The sequence below is a fragment of the Pristiophorus japonicus genome, chromosome 2 (genome assembly GCF_044704955.1).
Source record: "Pristiophorus japonicus isolate sPriJap1 chromosome 2, sPriJap1.hap1, whole genome shotgun sequence".
Taxonomy (NCBI): domain Eukaryota; kingdom Metazoa; phylum Chordata; class Chondrichthyes; family Pristiophoridae; genus Pristiophorus; species Pristiophorus japonicus.
Genome location: NC_091978.1, coordinates 195,942,695 through 195,963,784, shown reverse-complemented (window position 1 = coordinate 195,963,784; position 21,090 = coordinate 195,942,695). Strand labels below are relative to the sequence as shown.

General features: G+C 43.6%; 1 protein-coding gene across 6 annotated transcripts in view; it reads left to right on the top strand.

Annotated features, from left to right (window-relative positions):
* The window catches only part of stim2b (stromal interaction molecule 2b), a 272,216-nt gene that overhangs the window by 107,804 nt on the left and 143,322 nt on the right, over window positions 1–21,090 (top strand). Inside the window, exon 1 of one of the 6 annotated variants that reach the window (XM_070870639.1) lies at window positions 15,356–15,469. The exons of the other annotated variants lie outside the window; for them this stretch is intronic. The gene's annotated coding sequence lies outside the window, so the exon portion shown is untranslated. Of the gene's footprint in view, window positions 1–15,355; window positions 15,470–21,090 lie in introns of those variants that run through there. 6 annotated transcript variants of the gene reach the window in all.

Below are 21,090 nucleotides of genomic sequence, written 5' to 3'. Positions count from 1 at the left end.
CCTGGGGCCTGTATTTGTGATTGGAAGCTGCTGCTTATGAGGTTAATACAGCTGCTGGTTCTCAGATTAACTATTACAGGGTGATTGTGGAAGTAATGCCAGCACAAATGTAAGTTCTGCTGGGAATATGTGATACCCTCCATGGCCTCACCCCTCCCTCTCTCTCTCATCTCCTCCAGCCCCACAACTCCCCCCACTCCCTGAGTTGCAGAACTCCAAAAGGCAAAAAAACGTTAGTGGGAGTTATGTACAGACCATAAACCGTAGCAGTAATGTTGGGGAGGGCATCAAACAGGAAACTAGGGGTGCATGCAATAAAGGTGCAGCAGTTATCATGGGTGACTTTAATGTGCATATAGATTGGGCTAACCAAATTGGAAGCAGTACGGTGGAGGAGGATTTCCTGGAGTGCATAAGGGATGGTTTTCTAGACCAATATGTCGAGGAACCAACTAGGGGGGAGGTCATCTTACACGGTGTTGTGTAATGAGAGAGGATTAATTAGCAATCTCGTTGTGCGAGGCCCCTTGCGGAAGAGTGACCATAATATGGTGGAATTCTACATTAGGATGGAGAATGAAACCGTTAATTCAGAGACTATGGTCCAGAATTTAAAGAAGGGTAATTTTGAAGGTATGAGGCGTGAATTGGCTGGGATAGATTGGCGAATGATACTTAAGGGGTTGACAGTGGATGGGCAATGGCAGACATTTAGAGACCGCATGGATGAACTACAACAATTGTACATCCCTGTCTGGCGTAAAAATAAAAAAGGGAAGGTGGTTCAACCGTGGCTATCAAGGGAAATCAGGGATAGTATTAAAGCCAAGGAAGTGGCATACAAATTGGCCAGAAATAGCAGCGAACCCAGGGACTGGGAGAAAGTTAGAACTCAGCAGAGGAGGACAAAGGGTTTGATTAGGACAGGGAAAATAGAGTACGAGAGAAGGCTTGCAGGGAACATTAAAATGGACTGCAAAAGCTTCTATAAATATGTAAAGAGAAAAAGGTTAGTAAAGACAAACGTAGGTCCCCTGCAGTCAGAATCGGGGGAAGTCATAACGGGGAACAAAGAAATGGCAGACCAATTGAACAAGTACTTTGGTTCGGTATTCACTAAGGAGGACACAAACAACCTTCTGGATATAAAAGGGGCCAGAGGGTCTAGTAAGAAGGAGGAACTGAGGGAAATCCTTATTGGTTGGGAAATTGATGGGATTGAAGGCCGATAAATCCCCAGGGCCTGATGGTCTGCATCCCAGAGTACTTAAGGAGATGGCCTTGGAAATAGCGGATGCATTGACAGTAATTTTCCAACATTCCAGAGACTCTGGATCAATTCCTATGGAGTGGAGAGTAGCCAATGTAATCCCACTTTTTAAAAAAGGAGGGAGAGAGAAAACGGGGAATTATAGATCTGTTAGCCTGACATCGGTAGTGGGTAAAATGATGGAATCAATTATTAAGGATGTCATAGCAACGCATTTGGAAAGAGGTGACATGATAGGTCCAAGTCAGCATGGATTTGTGAAAGGGAAATCATGCTTGACAAATCTTCTGGAATTTTTTGAGGATGTTTCCAGTAGAGTGGACAAGGGAGAACCAGTTGATGTGGTATATTTGGACTTTCAGAAGGCTTTCGACAAGGTCCCACACAAGAGATTAATGTGCAAAGTTAAAGCACATGGGATTGGGGGTAGTGTGCTGACGTGGATTAAGAACTGGTTGGCAGACAGGAAGCAAAGAGTAGGAGTAAATGGGTACTTTTCAGAATGGCAGGCAGTGACTAGTGGGGTACCGCAAGGTTCTGTGCTGGGGCCCCAGCTGTTTACATTGTACATTAGTGATTTAGAAGAGGGGATTAAATGTAGTATCTCCAAATTTGCAGATGACACTAAGTTGGGTGGCAGTGTGAGCTGCGAGGAGGATGCTATGAGGCTGCAGAGTGACTTGGATAGGTTAGGCGAGTGGGCAAATGCATGGCAGATGAAGAATAATGTGGATAAATGTGAGGTTATCCACTTTGGTGGTTAAAAACAGAGAGACAGACTATTATCTGAAATGTGACAGATTAGGAAAAGGGGAGGTGCAACGAGACCTGGGTGTCATGGTACATCTGTCATTGAAGGTTGGCATGCAGGTACAGCAGGCGGTTAAGAAAGCAATAAGCATGTTGGCCTTCATAGCGAGGGGATTTGAGTACAGGGGCAGGGAGGTGTTGCTACAGTTGTACAGGGCCTTGGTGAGGCCACACCTGGAGTATTGTGTACAGTTTTGGTCTCCTAACTTGAGGAAGGACATTCTTGCTATTGAGGGAATGCAGCGGAGATTCACCAGACTGATTCCCGGGATGGCGGGACTGACATATCAAGAAACTGGGCTTGTATTCACTGGAGTTCAGAAGAATGAGAGGGGATCTCATAGAAACGTTTAAAATTCTGACGGGTTTCGACAGGTTAGATGCAGGAAGAATGTTCCCAATGTTGGGGAAGTCCAGAACCAGGGGTCACAGTCTGAGGATAAGGGGTAAGCCATTTAGGACCGAGATGAGGAGAAACTTCTTCACCCAGAGAGTGATGAACCTGTGGAATTCTCTACCACAGAAAGTTGTTGAGGCCAATTCACTGAATATATTCAAAAAGCAGTTAGATGTAGTCCTTACTACTAGGGGGATCAAGGGGTATGGTGAGAAAGCAGGAATGGGGTACTGAAGTTGCATGTTCAGCCATGAACTCATTGAATGGCGGTGCAGGCTCGAAGGGCCGAATGGCCTACTCCTGCACCTATTTTCTATGTTTCTATATTGTGTACGCCCCTCCAACCCTGCCCTCCCGAGCATTCCCGACCACAATCACCCAACCACCATCATTGCCATCCTGGCCCCAAGCCCTGGAACTTCCTCCCCAACCCTCTCCTTCCTCCCACAAAACCCACCGCCTCAACCAAGCTTTTGGTCACCCGCCACAACCTTTTCCTATGTGGCTCAGGGTAAAACTTTTTTGTTCGTATAATACCAGTATGAAGTGCCTTGAGACGCTTCACCACGCTAAAGGCGCTATACAAATACAAGTTGTTGTTGAATGCACAAAAGGATAGTATGCAGGTACAGCAAGTCATCAGGAAGGCCAATGGCCTTTATTGCAAAGGGGATGGAGTACAAAAGCAGGAAGTCTTGCTGCAGTTATACGGGAATTGGTGAGGCCACACCTGGAATACTGCATACAGTTTTGGTTTCCATATTTACGAAAGGATATACTTGCTTTGGAGGCAGTTCAGAGAAGGTTCACAATGTTGATTCTGGAGATGAAAGATTTGACTTATGAGGAAAGGTTGAGTAGGTTGTGCCTCTACTCATTGGAGTTCAGAAGAATGAGAGGTGATCTTATCGAAACGTATAAGATTATGAGGGGTGTTAGATCTCTTAATTTTCAATGAAATGCGAACTCCGGTTGTAGTTTTAACATAACTTTTATTCTGGCAGCAGCAAAAAGCTTCTGGCTAATTGCCAGTCCTTTGTCTTTCTGAGAACACATGGCAAAACATGGCTGTTCTTATACATGATCAATTTACAGAAAAGAACGCGCCTTCTTTGACCTTATTGGCTCAATTGATATTCTGTTAATCTTTAATTTGCTCGCTACCAAAGGTCCTGAAGTGTCAAGTTGATTGATGACTTAATGCAATGTGCTGAGTTGCACGTCAAAGCTCTAACTGGGGGGTCTGTGAATTCTGTATGAAGTCTGTTTGAATTCTCTATCGATCCCCCCTTTCATTCTTTCACAAACTGAATCATAAAACATCAGGTATCACTGGTTAAACATTTTACAAAATAATTTCATACATGTTAACAGAGTTTCCTTCTAAAATTTGTTGATGTATTTCACCACATGTCTGGACTAGCAGCTTTCACACAAATTTACACCAACCCGAATTCCATCGTGGCCACAATGGAAGTCTGGTTTTAGTAGGTTAATTAACCTTATTCCAATTTAATCCAAATCACTATCTTAATTCAACCAGTAAACAACCTTTCCTTAAGCATAACATACCCCTGTGCCACGTACAGATGGTCTGCTGGGACCTGCAAGGTGTCTCACATGTGGGACAGCAGCTGCAGCCGCCTGGTCGCAACAACATTTAATCAACATAAACAAACAATATAAAAGTAAAATAATTACAATGAATAGAATTAAACCTTCCACCAATTAAGTTCCTATTGAACCTAGCCATTCAGTGGCTCCGCTCCACAAAGTGAATGATGGGTGTTGCTTAAATTTTTCTACCTCCTTTTGGATATGCTCCGCTAAGTGGGTAGTTTCTTCGGAGCTATCTGGGATATATGTGCAACACTCAGTTCCGAGTAGGGCCCAAGTACCTCCCTTTTCAGCCAGGATGTAGTCAAGGGCCAGTCTATTCTGTAGGGCTACTGTGCGGATTTCTACCATTTCTGCATTGATTTTAACTAGGGCCTCTGAAGTATCATTGGCTCCCCGTTCCTCAACGGATTCCATGTTAATGGATTCCCTTGCCAGGCTGGCGGTCCCATACCTGGGGATCAGAATGGCAAAGAACCTCTCTGTTTCTGTGATAGCTCTCTTAGGACGGTGTAAATGTTCCGACAGTGACTTTATATGATACATATATGGCACAATATAGGCTAAATAGCAGGATCCCGTCCAATTCTGGGGCAACCAAGGGTAGGCCTTATGGCCACACACCCAATAGGTGCCATTATAGGCAATGAATGTTAGCTGTTTCTCTGTCAGCAACACTCCGGGGCCTGTCCAGGCTTTTCCATCTGTTTTATTCAGAATCCCTGTTACGTTAAGAATTCCCACATCGGCCCAGTTTGGACGGTTCCGTGGCTTGATTATATTATAATTCCGGGAGCAGTTACTATACCCCATATTTTGGCCTCCTTTGATGTTTCTAATCAGACAGACCGATTCCCCCGGTCTTCCTATTCCTGTTGTATTAGTGATAACAAAAAATGGGGGCCGTTTGGAATTATTGTAGCACGGTTGGTATCCCCCTTCAAAGGTAGTCAGATTGTAACCTGCTGACTTCCATTTACATGCCCAGTTTTCCGTATCCTGAAACGCATTGCCTGTTTTGTTTTGATTAATTATCCACTCAGCCATTTCCGAGATATTCAAGGGAACTGGCCTCAAGGGAATCCCTCCCTTTGAGTGAATAGGAATATGCGCACACACCCAACAACTGGAAATGTTACCTAGTTTGGCATAAATGTATGACATATATAAAAAGGTATTTACATGTAATTCCCCTGCTACCCTACTATTTCCCTTTGGTGCAGAGGGTCGGCTAATAAGAAGTAGGCCTATGCCTAGAATACCTACAATCAGTAATACAGTAAATTTATACATTTTGGCAAAAAGTAATTGTCCTTATTAGATTTCAGCTTCAGTTACGGGTGTTCATTTAACGTGTGAAGCGTGGATCCAGGCTTTCTTTCCTTGGACTTTAACAGCTGCCTGGGTGGTCAATAACACTTGATAAAGTCCCTCCCACTTGGCACCCAAAGGTTCTTTATGCAACTTTTTCACATACACCCAGACTCCCGGGATGATGTCGTGTCCTCCTTCGGGTAGATTACCCCAAGCTGCCGATACCTGTCAGGAAACAGAACTAATAGCATTGGTTAGGCTCTGACAGTATGATAACAAAGTGTCACTCATTAAGTGAACATCAGCTTTCCATAAATCAATAGTTCCTGGCAGCGGCATGGGTCTTCCTGTTATAATTTCCTGTTATAATTACAGGCTTAGACCTGTAGTTCTGTTCGGGGTTGCCCTAATGCTACATAGCACTATTGGTAGTGCCTGGGGCCATGGTGTTCCTTCTTGGTGATATTTGGCAAGCCATTGTTTCAGAGTTTGATTCATTCGCTCTACTTGTCCTGATGATTGTGGATGATAAGGGCAGTGTAAATCCCACGTAATGTTCAGTAACCTACAGAGTTCTTGGCAGACAGCACCTGTGAAGTGTGTTCCTTGATCTGAGTCAATGCTACTTGGGACTCCCCATCGGGGAATGTAATCCTTACACAATACCTTTGCAGTGTGATTGGCTGTGGCTCTTTTAGTTGGGACAGCTTCTACCCATCTAGAGAATCTGTCGACCATGACAAGAATGTTAGTGTATCCTTGGCATGAAGGAAGAGATATATAATCAACCTGCAGATGCTGGAATGGTCCGACAGGGGCAGGGGGCCTCAGTTGGGGCATTACCGTGATGGGTCCAGAATTATTTTTCTGGCAGACCACACAGCGGTCTGCTACCAGCTGGGCATGTTTTTTAAATCCCCGACCCCACCAGCTTTTCTGGAACCGTGCTGTTATCTGTTGTGAGGCCAATTGTCCCCACGAGCGGATCTGTTGGGCTAAAAAAGGCATAAGCGCTTGTGGCGCGACTGGTTTGTCGGTAACTCTTTGTCTCCAGACAACATCTTCGCATAGCTTAATTCCTGCCTCAATCCATGTCCATTTTTCCTCTCTGGAGCACCCGACTTGCATTGTTTGAAGGTCTCGTGTCAGAGTCCTGAGTGCTTTCAATCTGCATATCTGTGTTGGTTCTTCTGGGGGAGTGCCCTGTGAGGCGGCATCTTTAGCTGCCTGGTCGGCTAGGGCATTTCCCTGTGCTTCTGTGATATTTTCCTTGGTATGGGCCTTACACTTCAGAATGGACACTTCCTGGGGTAATTGTATGGCCTCTAGTAAGTCTCGGATTTCTTTTCCATTTTGGATAGGTGTACCAGCAGCAGTGAGGAATCCTCTTTTCCGCCATAACAGACCAAAGTCGTGAGCGACTCCAAAAGCATAACGCGAATCTGTGTAGACATTAGCTGTCTGTCCTTCTGCTATTCGACATGCATCTGACAGGGCCCATAACTCGGCCTGTTGTGCTGAAGTTCCTGAGGGTAAACATCCTTTTGTCACTATCTCATATAAGGTTGTAACTGCCCATCCTGCTTTTCTGGTACCATTGTCAACAAAGGAGGAACCATCTGTAAACAGGATGAGGTCTGGGTTGTGTAGAGGTTCCTCTGCTGCTAAGGCTGCTTCTTCTGTTTCTTTTAAAATCTCCACGCAGTCATGCTCTTCACATTCTCCCCCCTCTTGCTCCCTCGATTCTGACATCGGGAGCATAGTTGCGGGATTAACCAGGCTGGCCCGGACGATATGGAGGTTAGGAGCTTCCAAAACTGCTGTCCAGCGGGTCCATCTTGCTGCTGTCACCTGAGACATTCTATTCATAGACAGCAAAGCGTGTACGGTGTGGGGGCACTTGACAATCAGCTTTTGGTCAAGGACTAGACCCGCAGTGATCATTACTGCTCGACATGTAGCTTCCAGGGCCCTTAGGCAACTTCCCCATCCGAGGGCTACCGCATCCAGTTTTGCCGAATAATAGCCAATAGGTCTTTGCCGATCCCCATGTTCTTGTGTCAGTATAGCTGTCATGTATCCTTCTTTCTCATGGACAAACAGGGTAAATGGCTTACCACTGTCGGGGATTCCCAGAGCCGGTGCCGAACACAAAGCCTTTTTCAAACTCAGGAAGGCCTCTTGCTGTTCCTAAGTGAGGGTGATGGCTTCTTTAGAGGCACGTTTCCCCTTTAAGATATCATTCAGTGGCTGAGGAAGCTGTGTGAAGGAGTCAATCCAATTTCTGTTAAAGTTACACAATCCCAAAAAAGACCTTCGTTCCTGAATAGTGGTGGGTTTTTTCTATCCTGCAGTTCTATCCTGGGTAAGTTCTCTCTTTCCTTGTGAAATCTTTTGTCCCAGGTATACAACCTCTTCTTGGGATATTTGTGCTTTGTCGATGCTGGCTTTATGTCCTTTCGGCCAAAGGTGGTCCAGCAAAGCTCATAAATCTTGTTCATACTGGTCTTCCGTGTTTAAAGCTAGCAGGATATCGTCTACATATTGGATGACTGTGGATGACAGGGGAGGTAATTCTCGCAAATGGCTTTGTAAAGCCATGTGAAATACCGTAGGGATGTTGTGGAAACCCTGCGGTAACCGGGTCCAAGTATACTGTTGTCCTTGGACCTTAAAAAGCAAACCACTGTCGAACCTCCGGTGCCAGAGGCACCGACCAAAATCCATTGGCCATATCTATAACCGAGAAATATTTATGTTCCGGTTTGAGGGCATTAAAAATGGTGGAGGGATCTGCGACCAAAAGAGCTTTTTGATCAATACACTGGTTAGCTTTCCTATAATCGACAGTCAAATGGCAAGTCTCATTAGATTTCTGTACCGGCCACACGGGGCTATTGGAGGAGCTATGCGTTTTAATAAGCACCCCTTGTTTCTCCAATTGCTGAATAACCGGTAAGACTCCCACGATGGCAGTTGGACTAATGGGATACTGTTTAGTGCATGGAAGCTTGGTCCCGGTAAATGCCACAGGCTCCATCTGGAGTAAGCCACAATCGTTCTTATCTTTAGCCCATATCGGGTGTTCCTTCAATTCTTCTTTCTTCAAAGTTCTCATTGACCATGTCACCTGACCATCCTCAAAATGCAACGATGAATCTACTTAGATTAGAATGTCCATTCCCAAAAGGGTTTGATCTACTGGGCCTATCCAGACCGGCGTGGTTAGTTCATGTGGACCCAGCCCTATAAGTACCGGTGTTGTCCTTTTAATTTCCATTTTATGGCCCCCAACTCCATAGGCTGTACGTGCCCTACCATTCAACTGCAAAAAGTCTCCATATTGTAGGGGTAAGCATATTAATTCCGCCCCTGTGTCTAAAAGACAGTCCACTTCCTTATCGCCTACCCTCACAGTTATATATAGCCCATCTCCCCTCTGTTGTATTCGTGCGAGGAGGGGGACCAGGGCGGACTCTAATCGTTTTTTGCTATCCCAAGTAACTCCTTCTATTGTTGTATTGTCAGTCGCTTAAATGCTTCTATGAAGTCATTATCTTGTGACAAGCCTGGTTTGTTGGCTGAATTGTATCCCTGGCTGTGTCCTCTTCCCTGGCCGCGACCTTGCTGTTTTGGCCTGCTGTCTTGGCCCAGTGACCTTTTTTTCCACAATAATGACATTTTCTGGGTAATTTTCCTAATGACTGTTTATCGGAATCCTGGGATTTCCATCCCACAGCCTGCAGGGCTCGGACTTTAGCTCCCATATCCCGATCTAATTGGTTATATCGATCCACCAATGCTGCAAAGGTAGTTCCTCTACCTTCCCAGTCCGGTAACACTACCTTAAGCATTTTGGACAGTTCTGGCTTTAGACCTGCCACGAAAGCTGCTTTCAGGGGTCCAAACACTTGTTCATCCATTTCCTCATCCATATTATCCATACCCGAATGTTCTAGCCACGTGCATCTAAACCGCTCGTCATACTCCAGGACCTCCTCTGTTCCTTTCTGTTGGCAGGCTGCAATTTTTCCCCAGTTTGTCTTGGCTGGACTGAAGGCTTGCAGCCAGTGTTTAATCGCCTCCCATCCTGCGTTTAATTCTTGCTCATCCTGCCCCAAAGCTTCTACCTTGTCGTGCAATTTTCTTCCCTGTGTTTTTGGCACCATTATGGTCAAAATTTGCACTCCGTCCCAGGGATGTAGTTGATATATATTTCTTAAATTGGTCCCACGTTTTCACTCCCCCTTTCTTTGGATTGGGCAATTCCTTGGGCCATTTATCAATTTTCTCTGGGTCTGCCGGATCATGAAATAAGTATTCTGCATACACCCTTTTCCTCGTTTTTTTTGGTTCCGCCCTCATCCGCAGTCTCTTCTGATTTGACTACAACTCGTCTTTTTTTAAACGGGGCAAAGCGCACCCCTAATTCTTCATCCTCCGACCCTGTATCGTTGGAGGATTCCGAATCCGGATCTATTTCTTAGTCGTGTCTTCGGGTTTGCACTTTTAATTTATCCAAACATGGTACCCTGGGAATTGACCGATACATTTTCCTTTTCCTATTACTGTCTCTTGACCGAATGATTTTTTCCATTCTTTAATTTCACCTTTAAGATCTTTTAACTTCTGCTTCCAACTTTTCATTTTCAAGTTTTTTCTGTCGCAGCTGTTCACAAACCGCTTGCAATTGGTCCTTTGTACTGGTCAGGTCCCTATCATGTTGGGAAAGCGTTAGAATTTCATTCCGCTTTCGGATCTGTCCCATAACGGCTAGGGACCACCTGATTCGCTCTTTATTTTTCATATGGGTTGTTTTTCCCCAGATCCTTTTGATCTCGTCCAAGGACCATTATCCTTTGGAGGTTCCGTATTTTTGTTTGATCTTAATGCAGGTTTTAGATAAGTTGAATTGTTGCTCTATGTATTCTTTCAACTGTTCGAGGATTTCATCTATCGAAACCTCAGGTGTTGCCTGCCCACCTTTTACAGTTGTAGGCAATTCTTTGCTCTTATCTCCTGCTGCCATAATACTGATTTCTTTACTGGAGTCTCGAGTCGTAGGCTTTCCAGCCGATCAGTAAGTCGGTGATTAATTAACTAACACACCGCCGAAGTTTAGACATCTATGGGAGCTCGAGCTGACTACCCAACCGGAGGGTTCGCAAACCGGAGGCTTTCAGAATCACGTAGAAGGAGAGGCGAATTTAGACTTTTGACCGAGGACTTTTATAAAGAGGAGTCCTTACCTCCGTATGTAGGTCCGATGTCCAAAATTCAGTTTCTTCCCTCAGCGATCCTGTTCGCGACGCCAAAAATTGTTAGATCTCTTAATTTTCAATGAAATGCGAACTCCGGTTGTAGTTTTAACATAACTTTTATTCTGGCAGCAGCAACAAGCTTCTGGCTGATTGCCAGTCCTTTGTCTTTCTGAGAACACATGGCAAAGCATGGCTGTTCTTATACCTGATCAGTTTACAGAAAAGAACGTGCCTTCTTTGACCTTATTGGCTCAATTGATATTCTGTTAACCTTTAATTGGCTCGCTACCAAAGGTCCTGAAATGTCAAGTTGATTGATGACTTAATGCAATGTGCTGAGTTGCATGTCGAAGCTCTAACTGGGGGGTCTGTGAATTCTCACAGCCTGTCTGTATGCAGCCTGTTTGAATTCTCTATCAAGGGGGCTCGACAAGGTGGGTGCAGAGAGGATGTTTCCACTGATAGGGGAGACTTGAACTAGAGGGCATGATCTTGGAATAAGGGGCCGCACATTTAAAACTGAGATGAGGATAAATTTCTTCTGAGGTTTGTAAATCTGTGGAACTCACTGCCTCAGAGCTGTGGGGGCTGGGACATTGAATACATTTAAGACAGAAATAGACAGCTTCTTAAACGATAAGGAAACAATAAGGGGTTATGGCGAGCGGGCAGGGAGGTGGACCCGAGTCCATGATCGGATCAGCCATGATCGTATTGAATGGTGCAGCAGGCTCGAGGGGCCGTATAACCTACTCCTGCTCCTATTTCTTATGTTCTTATGCAGAAGCGAAGCAACACTACAATGAGAGCCATGCAACCACCTGCAACATCATCGAATTGGCAACTGGGTGCTCAAACACTGTCCTCCCCTCCATTGTCATCTCCCCCATGGCCAGATGTGGCTGCTTCACGCGAAGGCTGCTACCCCTCTGGCTGGTCTTCTGTAAGCACAAAACAGCAGACGTGTGCTTAGCAATAGGGGAGGGCGCAGGCAGATAAGAGGAAGGTGGCATTGGACATCTATATATAATGGTGCTATGCCACTTGATATTAGGGCTCAAGGAATTTACATCAATCGCAAATGCCATTTATATAACGTCACTATCTGGAGGGGGCTCGGCCTTGCCGCCAGCCACCGTGCGAATTGGTGTACCCATGAGGGCTGACACTCTCTGCTCCACCTCTCAGCTCCTGCAGATCAGGCTGTCCGCCCCTGGTGCGCTGCTGCTCCCTCCTATTATGCGATAGCTTGACCTGCAATAAGAAGGGTTGAGTATGTGCGCAGCTCCTCTTGTGCCACATGTGCCTTCCATAGTAGAATAGCTGCCACTGTGTGGAAGTGCAAATGTGTTCAGTTCAATCGGTGCGGCTGGTGACCGACCATGTTGGAAAAGTGGGAGGAGGTGAGAGCCAGGTCGCATAACGGTTCAGGGTGACCTTTTGGATAACGCATAAAAACAGTGGAAGGGGAGTGCGAGGAGGGTTGACGATGATTAGGGGACAAGAGGTTACGTGCATCCTGAATGCAGAGGGTATGGCTGCAGAAGTGAAGCTGCAGCTTTCGGGTGGCTTCACCAACCCACACCATGGCCTGGAACACACAGAAAAGGGGCAGCTCCATCAAACACTTAACATTATGTGTGACAGTGATTTTGAAACTATGGCAGGGCTACATAAAGACATTGGGCATGGGCCTCCTTCCACCCACTAGATGCAGTGCAGGCCACCTCCTCTCTATGGCCTGCACTAACGCCTCCGCATCCACTGCAGAGAAGCAGCGTGCCCTCTGCCTTCTCTTCTGCTGCGACATCTCTCCCGCTGTGATGGAAATTGGCACGCCCTAAAATTTCGCCAGCCCCCGGGAAGATTGGAACGCATCTGCGCATGTTCGAAATGTAGATCTTTTTTAATGCTGTGATTTTCGGTTCGGGCGGTAAAACCCCCTGGTGTAACGCCTGATTTTGCGCCCTCCGATCATGGAACCTCATTTTCTGCCGAATTTTGCTGATGAGGGCGCAAACATTTTCCAGGCGGTATCAGGGCCGCCCTGTAGTCATTGCCGTCCCGAAATCTCAAAAGCTGAAAATCCAGCCCATTTGAATTTTAGGAATTTTATAAATTAGGTCTTGCTGTCAGCATCAGAGTTTAAAAAAATAAGTAAATAGGGAGAGCTGCGTTTGCAAAAGAATTACATTTTTAAAAGGGCTGGGATGATGAAACAACAAAATAATTGAATGGGTTAGGTTAGAAAGAATGGCACAAATAAGTAAGAAAGAGATAGGCTGCAAAAACGTAAGTGAATGAATGAATGGGAAGGGTTTGGGTGGAAACAGCTCACAACAATTAAGAGTGAGAACAATATCCAACTGGAAATAAGCAAATAAAAGAGCAGAAATGGCTACAGAGGCAAATAAATAAAGGAACAACAACAGCTCGGGCAGGGAACATAAATTAAGGATGTAGGAGCAGCCAGAGGTGGAAAGAATCAAATAAATTGGGGAATGGTGTAAGCTGAATGTGTATAGAGAGTTAAAGTACTTCATATCAGTAGAGAGAAAGTACTTGAGAAATTAATGCGATTCAAAGCTGACAAATCTCCTGGACCCGATGACCTACATCCTTGGGTTCTAAAAAAGGTGGCTGCAGAGATAGTGGATGCATTGGTTGTGATCTTCCAACATTCCCTGGAATGGTCCCAGTGGATTGGAGGTAGCAAATGTAACCCTGCTATTCAGGAAAGAAAGGAGAGAAAACCGGGAACTACAGGCCAGTTTGCCTATCAGTTGTCGGGAAAATGCTGGAACCCATTATTAAGGAAGTGGTAACGTGTTTTTATGAAAGGGAAATCGTATTTGACAATCTATTCGTTTTTTGAGGATGTAATTGGCAGAGTAGATAAAGGGGAACCAGTGGATGTAGTATATTTGGATTTTCAAAAGGCAGTCAATAAGATGTCACACAAAAGGTTACAGAAGATAAAGGGCTCATGGTGTTGGGGTAATATATTAGCATGGATTGAGGATTGGTTAACGGACAGCAAACAGAGAGTAAGAATAAACGAGTCATTTTCTGGTTGGCAAGCTGTAACTAGTGGGGTGCCGCAAGGATCATTGCTTGCGCCTCAGATATTTACAATCTATATGAATGATTTTAGATGAAGGGACCGAGTGCAATGTATCCTAGTTTGCTGATAATACAAAGATAGGTGGGAAAGTGAGGAGGACATAGAGTCTGCAAAGGGATGTAGACAGGTTAAGTGAGTGGGCAAGAAGGTGGCAGATGGATTTTAACGTAAGGAAATGTAAAGTTATTCACTTTGGTAGGATGATTAGAAAAATAGAATATTTTTAAAATGGTGAGAAACTATTAAATATAGGTGTTCAGAGGGATTTGGGTGTCCTTGTACAGGAAACACAGAACGTTAACATGCAGGTACAGCAAGCAAGTAGGAAAACAAAGGCATATTGGCCTTTATTGCAAGGAGATTGGAGTACAAGAGTAAGAATATTGTGTACAGTTTTGGTCTCCGCACCAAGGGAAGGATATACTTACTTTCGAAGGGGGTACAATGAAACTTCATTGGATTGAGTCCGAGGCTGAGAGGGTTGTCCAATGAGGAGAGATTGAGTAGATTGGACCTATACTCTCTGGAGTTTAGAAGAATGAGAGGTGATCGCATTGAAACATGTAAGATTTTGAGGGGGCTTGACAATGTAAATGCTGAGAGGGCATAGTCTCAGGATAAGACATTTAGGATTGAGATGAGAAGGAACTTCTTCACAGACGGTTGTGAATCTTTGGAATTCTCTACCCTGGAGGTTGTGGATGCTTAGATGTTGGGTATATTCAGGATTAAGCAGGCTCAAGGGGCTGTATGACCTACTCCTGTTCCTATTTTTTATGTTAGATTTTTGGACTTAAGGGAATCAAGGGCTGTGGGAATTGGGCGGAAAAGTGGCGTTGAGGCCTAGAATCAGCCATGATATTGAATGGCTTGAGGGGCCGTATGGCCTACTCTTGCTTCTATTTTCTTATGTTCTTACAGTTTCACTCCAAACTCAATTAGCTTAACTTTTTTAAAATAACAGGACAAAGATGTTCACTTTGAGCTTTCCAGTGTATTGCTATGTTATAAGTAGCATAGTATCACGCTGTGTGGAGGAATAGTATATTGGGCCTGAATTTGCGTTCCCCCCGTGGGGTCCCCACAAGTTCCAGGTTTAGGCATGGAAAGCGCATGCGTCTAAACCCGGAACTTGACACAACGCATGCATTGGAAAGTAAAGGGTCTCTGCGGGCGGAGAGTTGGGCTATTTGCCCAACTCCTGCCCAGCAAATGCACTTCAACATTTTACGCCTGATCAATGTAAGACTTTTAAAGCACAGAATAATATTTTTTTTCCAATAATTTAAACAAGGTAAGTTTATTTTTAGACCCTTTCAGATATGTAAATTTATTTACAAAAAATTACATTTTTGTTTTTAATAATTAATTATTATCCATTTTGATTAATTTTAAACATGATTTTTTTTTTCTAGAAGCCTTTATCTTAAGTGCTTGTGTGTTTTTGGAGGTATTCCCATTCATAATTATGGCGATTGGAATATCTCGACTCTGATAGGTTGGCCCGGCCCATGTGATCCCAGTGATGCGTCGGAAGCATAGAGGCCCAGGACCACAAGTCTCCGAAACTCTGGGAACAACCGGTACTGTTGTAGAAATGTTTGCGATCGGAGACATCTGCCCGTGGGAAGCCTTCGACTGCAAATTCTGGGCCATTGTCTTTTACAAGGAATCCTGTGAGACCTAAGAACTTTAACTAATTTCTAGCTATGATCCCAGGGAGTACAGATGGAGATTTAAAAACTTGGAGTTCTGGTGGCAATATTTTTTTTAGAGTGTTGCGACTCCTGAAATAACGTTTTCATTCTAAATGTTAAACATACTGATTTTTTTTTTCTTTCTAGTAGTCGGAATATACGGTTCTGGGATAGAAAATTCTTTAAAAATAAAAGTGAAAAATAAAGAAAAACATAGGCGTGATTTCCCCCCCCCCCCCCCCCCCCAATCCTACTTCCTTCTGTGCCCGCCCCTGAAAAAAAAACTCTTCCAACTCGCTTACAACTGCACTTACAAAATCCAAACTGTCCAGCCTTTGGTCCTCCATTTACCTCATTGCTGTAGCTACCGATCTGCTCAACCACACCCTCACCACCACCTTTGATACCCCAGTCTCTATTAAAGCCCTTACTCTCTTGCACCCTGGCTGTTCTCCCTAGTGTGGCCCTCAGCTTTGCTCCCATAAGTCCAAGGGACACAGACTTGAATGGATATGGCGCAGACAACTGCCCATGTCCTAACTTGCACCAAGTCCTGCTCACCCATCGCCCCTGTGCTCGCGGACCTACATTGGCTCCTGCTTAAGCAATGCTTCGATGTTAAAATTCTCATCCTTGTTTTCAAATCCGTCCATGGCCTCGTCCCACCCTATCTCAAATCTCCTTCAGCCCAAATCCCACCTCCCCCCACCCCCCAAGATATCTGCACTCCTCCAATTCTGGACTCTTGAGCATTCTCGATTTTGATTGCACAACCAAAGCGCTTCACAGGAGTGTTATAAAGCAAAATTTACAGCTCGGTGTCAAATTTTGTTTTTTTAACACTCCTATGAAGTGCCTTGGGATGTTTTACTTGCATTAAAGTTGCTATATAAATACAAGTTGTTGTTGTTGACAAGTGGTTTATCCGCAACTTGTGCGGAATTTTAAAACTGAAATTATGTCCAGGAAATTAGTTTAGACAGCCTTAAGTTTGTAGTGGGCTAGGGTCTCGCCAACAGCACAGAATGGTCTCCTCTTTGGCACCAGTTGGTGGTCTCAGAGGCCACACGATGGCTGATGTGCGAAATGGAAGAAAAAAAATGCTTCTAATATAAACATACTATTTTATTGTATTTTGATGTGCTAAAGACAGATTTAAATTGTATGTTAATTGCTGACTTTTCTGTCATTTTGGAGAGACTGTTATGAATTGAATGTATCTTCATCTGGGAAGTAGTCATCACTCTTGAAATTTTTAAGAAAATGTTTATTTGAATCTTCCTCTGTTCTCCTTGTTTAGCTTTTATCCTGCCATTGCATGTCCATTGTGTCCATTAAAATTTACACTCCAAAAATGGAACCAGATTCCAGAAATGGGGTTAGTATTTATTGTTGTGCCCTAGATAGTATCTACATACTTCGCTGCATGTATCATAGCAGCGGTTCCTAACAGCAAAGAAAATAAAATTAATTATTTTTCATATAATAAAATACTTCTGAAATCTGTCTGGTGCAAAAAGCACCAGTTGTAAAGTAATGAAATCAAGAGGCATGTTTTGATATATTTACCAGATTAGAAGTGTTTTTGACATAAAATAAAAGATTGTTTCTAGACTTGGACAGTTTATAATTTGGATGCAAGTACCATATCTTTGCATTCAAACAGGTAGCTACCAATAATACTTTCACCAATTTGATTTCCAACATCAGGATTTAACACCGCCCCCCCCCCCCCGCCCCCGTCCGCCTTCATTTTTTAATATTGGAACCATGTGATTCCTGTCAGTATTTTTATCACTGCCACAAGTGTCTCATTTGCTTTGTTTGCCAAATGTTTAACCTGATAATTCTTAATCCCAGTTTTCATTCCTCATTTTCCACTTTTGGTTTTACCTCCCTTATCCACAACTCCCTTATCTGGAACCATCCCTCGTCCAGTACCATTCCTGGTCACTGGTTGGCACATGCGCAAAACTCCAACATGAATAAATTGAAATCCTTCCTCACTGCCGACTCCCACAATCGCTGGCTGACCCCGTGATCCATCACCACCCGCCCCCCCCCTCCCCCATGATCTCTGGCACAATACCAGCCCCTAGCCAGCCGGCCCCTATATCCACTTGCTCAGTACCTGTACCATCCAATTTAGCATGATCATCCGTCGTCCGGAAAAATCCCTTATCCAAAACAGGCCCTATCCCGAGGGCATTGATTGACAGTTCTTGCAGTCTTTAGTGGTGACAGCAACAAGGGTGGATAATGCAAAGTGGTTGCTCTAGTCGTAACCACCAAGTTTGTAAGTACCTTTAATGTCACAGAAACTCAGATATAGTTGCTCTATTTGTAGACTGCATACGTTTCCTGGTTTTACTGAACTGTGCAAACTGCCAATATTTACAATTTCCTGTTCTGTCAAATTAAACTGCTCAACACCCACAGCTTTCAGCCAGCTATGCAGCTGCTCTACATGATTAACTGTACCCACCTGATCTGAGAAATATAAAAATGTCAAGCTGTGTGACAGAACACTGTCATACTTTCCTCTGTTAGGTAAATCGCTTGTTATCTTAAATGAGCCTTTACATGGTGCGTATTAGGTGATGTAATAATGCGTGTATTTCTCTGCTCTGGTTTGGGACCTGTTACAGTATATGTTGCTTTTTAATCAGGGGAGGTGTCAAAACACAGGTAAACCACAGGTATACCAATTGTCTCCTAATTTTCGGGAGTCCCACTAGTTTTGGACTGTTCACAGCATCTTATCAACAATGTCCAGAAATACACTTTAAAAATGTGATTTGTGCACAATTTCTGTACTTGCAGCTTTGTGCAGTAATACATATCTCAATAGCGGGTGCAAAAGAGCACTTTCACTGCTAAACTGCTTCCCACAATATGTACTGGACAGCTGACAAAATTACAGGATGACGATGAGTTTGCTTTCGGCTTATTGTGCAAAATATTCTCACCGAAATTAATGTGTGGAACTTGGCAACTGGAACCAGCAGATGCAATGATGACCTGATTGCAAAACGTGAGCATCATTAGGGTTTCATAAAGACCCGAAACGGATACATAACTGCATTGAGTGAAAAATGAGTGAACAAGAGGGTAGTCATGACAATTTTGTTAAATATTACTGCCAGTGTACAAAGCTCTGATACAGGGTATATCCAAGGTAACCGTTACAGATGCTGACTGACCTGCTGCGTGCTACAAGCATTTCTATTTTTGTTTCTGATTTCCAGCATTCGGGGCTTTTTTCTTTATGCATACAAAAAGTAACTTTGTTTCCTTTTGTCTTTTCTCTCCTATTTTCTACATTTTTTTTTGTTTTGGTTCCTTTGTGCATCATACCGATCTGTCTCTTTCAGTACTTTTACAGGCTGAGAGAGCAGGAAGCCATTTTTGTTCACCATGGAAACATTCAATTTCCTGACTTTTCTCCATAATTACTTAATGCCGTACTTCTCAATTAATTATCTTTTTAAATATTTCAATTTACCTAATATTTTGGAATTAGTTTTAAGCAAGGGTCCTGAAATTGAAGAAGTACCGCCTCCGCCCGTTTCACGGCAGTATTCCGGTGGTACGAGGTTTTTTACCGCCCACATACCGCTAAGATCAAGGACCGCTAATTTGGTGACTTTTTTTCAGACGGTAGCGGGCGCTGTCGGGCATTGTAGTCTATCGAGATCGACTTTTTTCCTCGATTGCGAAAAGAATGGACGTCTGCGCATGTGGATTTTTTTTTCTGAGGTCGTTTTTCCCGCAGTTTTTTATAGCTAATGGTTTCTATTCTGAGGACTTCCAACGATTAGATTCGGCCCACTTGTGAAATTCATGCCAGTTTTCCATGTTCAACATTGGGGTGAAGAACAAGAGCCCAACAGTCAGCAAAATGACTGCAGCAACAGAGTAAAAATAACTTGAAGGGAAAATGATCAGTGTGGAATCATTTTGTAAATTCAACATAGTGACAGGGGGAGTGGGGGTGTCGGGGGGGGGTGTTGTTTAATCATCGATTTGAGTGAAAGGGCCTTGAAAGGATAAAGAAAAGAAAACAGAAAAAGAAATTCCAGTTTCCGAGGACGCTAGATACTAATCTTAAGCAGCCTTTCATCAAATGCTCCTGTTTCCAAAATGGCGTCCATACTGTTCGCTTAAGATTGGGTAAAACCTTTTTCAGGGTGGTATTTAGGTCCGGCGGTAAATGGATCTTAACGATGAAATTACCATTTTGGCAGTATCTGGGCCTTAAACGATGGGTGGGCAATATCGAATACCACCGATGGTAAATGACTGATGAATTTTCCGTCCGCAGTATTCTGGGTGGTAAATGATTTTTTTGATGAAATTTGCACTTATGGGCGGTAATGTGATGAATTTCGGGCCCATGCAGTTTACCCATCTTCCTTAATGAATGAAATTACTTTATAATCATTATTGTTGTCCAGCTGTGTGACAAACAACTGCCAATCTGTAGAAGTTGCAGGATATAAACGGGTAACAACAGCCTGTAGCACAATTAAAGCAGAACAGGCAATGGTGACAAAAGCTTGTCTGACCTGATATACCTAATGACCCTCGTGACAATGATAGGAATGTAGATGCAGGAAGATTATTCAGGAAATTCCAGGCCAGTGTGCTGCCTCTTGTTATAGCCTTGGATGTTACATTGAATGGAGTAGTAAAGTCAAAAGGAGTACGAAAATGGTAAGACCATCCAAATATTTGCCGTAGTTTTAAAAACTCTCAAACTTATTCTTCATAAACAGTATTGTGCATGACAATTACACTTTGTAAACACTACATATCATTATTGCAAAGAACGTGCTGAACTTGTACTTTTTCCTTCACTTTTGAGGTTCTTGATTGGTCAAAAAATTATCAAACTGTCAGTGTCTGATTGTAGCTGTAAACTCCGTTCTATACTCCTGTTTCTATACTTCTGAGGAAGGTCTACTTACACTGGATTGGATATGTTCAGATGACCTGTGCCTTTAATTGGAGGACTGAAAGGATCCTGAAAATAAGTTGTCACAGAGAAGTCCAGATATTCAGGATGACTAACTGTAGGAGCAAGGAATTTCTCTTAAATTCTCAAACATTTTTATATTGGAATAAATACCAGTTGTCTGAAGACAACTATGCACGGCACCCTTACTGTTTACGTAATTTTCAACATTTCAATCCCTCCCATTTGCTAGTTTCCCTCCTCCACATTAAATTTATTTAGTTTCCTTCCTCTCTGTCTTGAGTTATGCATCATTCTTCCACTGAGTTCATGTAGACATCCTGTCCCCATATCTTTGCCATTGATGCCCTTTAACCAACTGTTGCCTGCTGTTGTTTGCCTTTCCTTTTTTTTTTTGCAAGAAATCATAATGCTATTACATGGCATCTCTCTTGATGCTTCCTTGCACACTATTATTTTTTCTCCTCTTGAATTTGATGATTGGGAGTTGAGTAGCTCTTTTCCTCTTTGTGCTGATATTTCAGATGGACCTGTAACTGATTCTGCCACCTCCGCTGCTGGTATGCCTGAATGGCATTGCCAGTCATGTGCCACATTTACTTCCATTTGTGCTGAGGGGTTG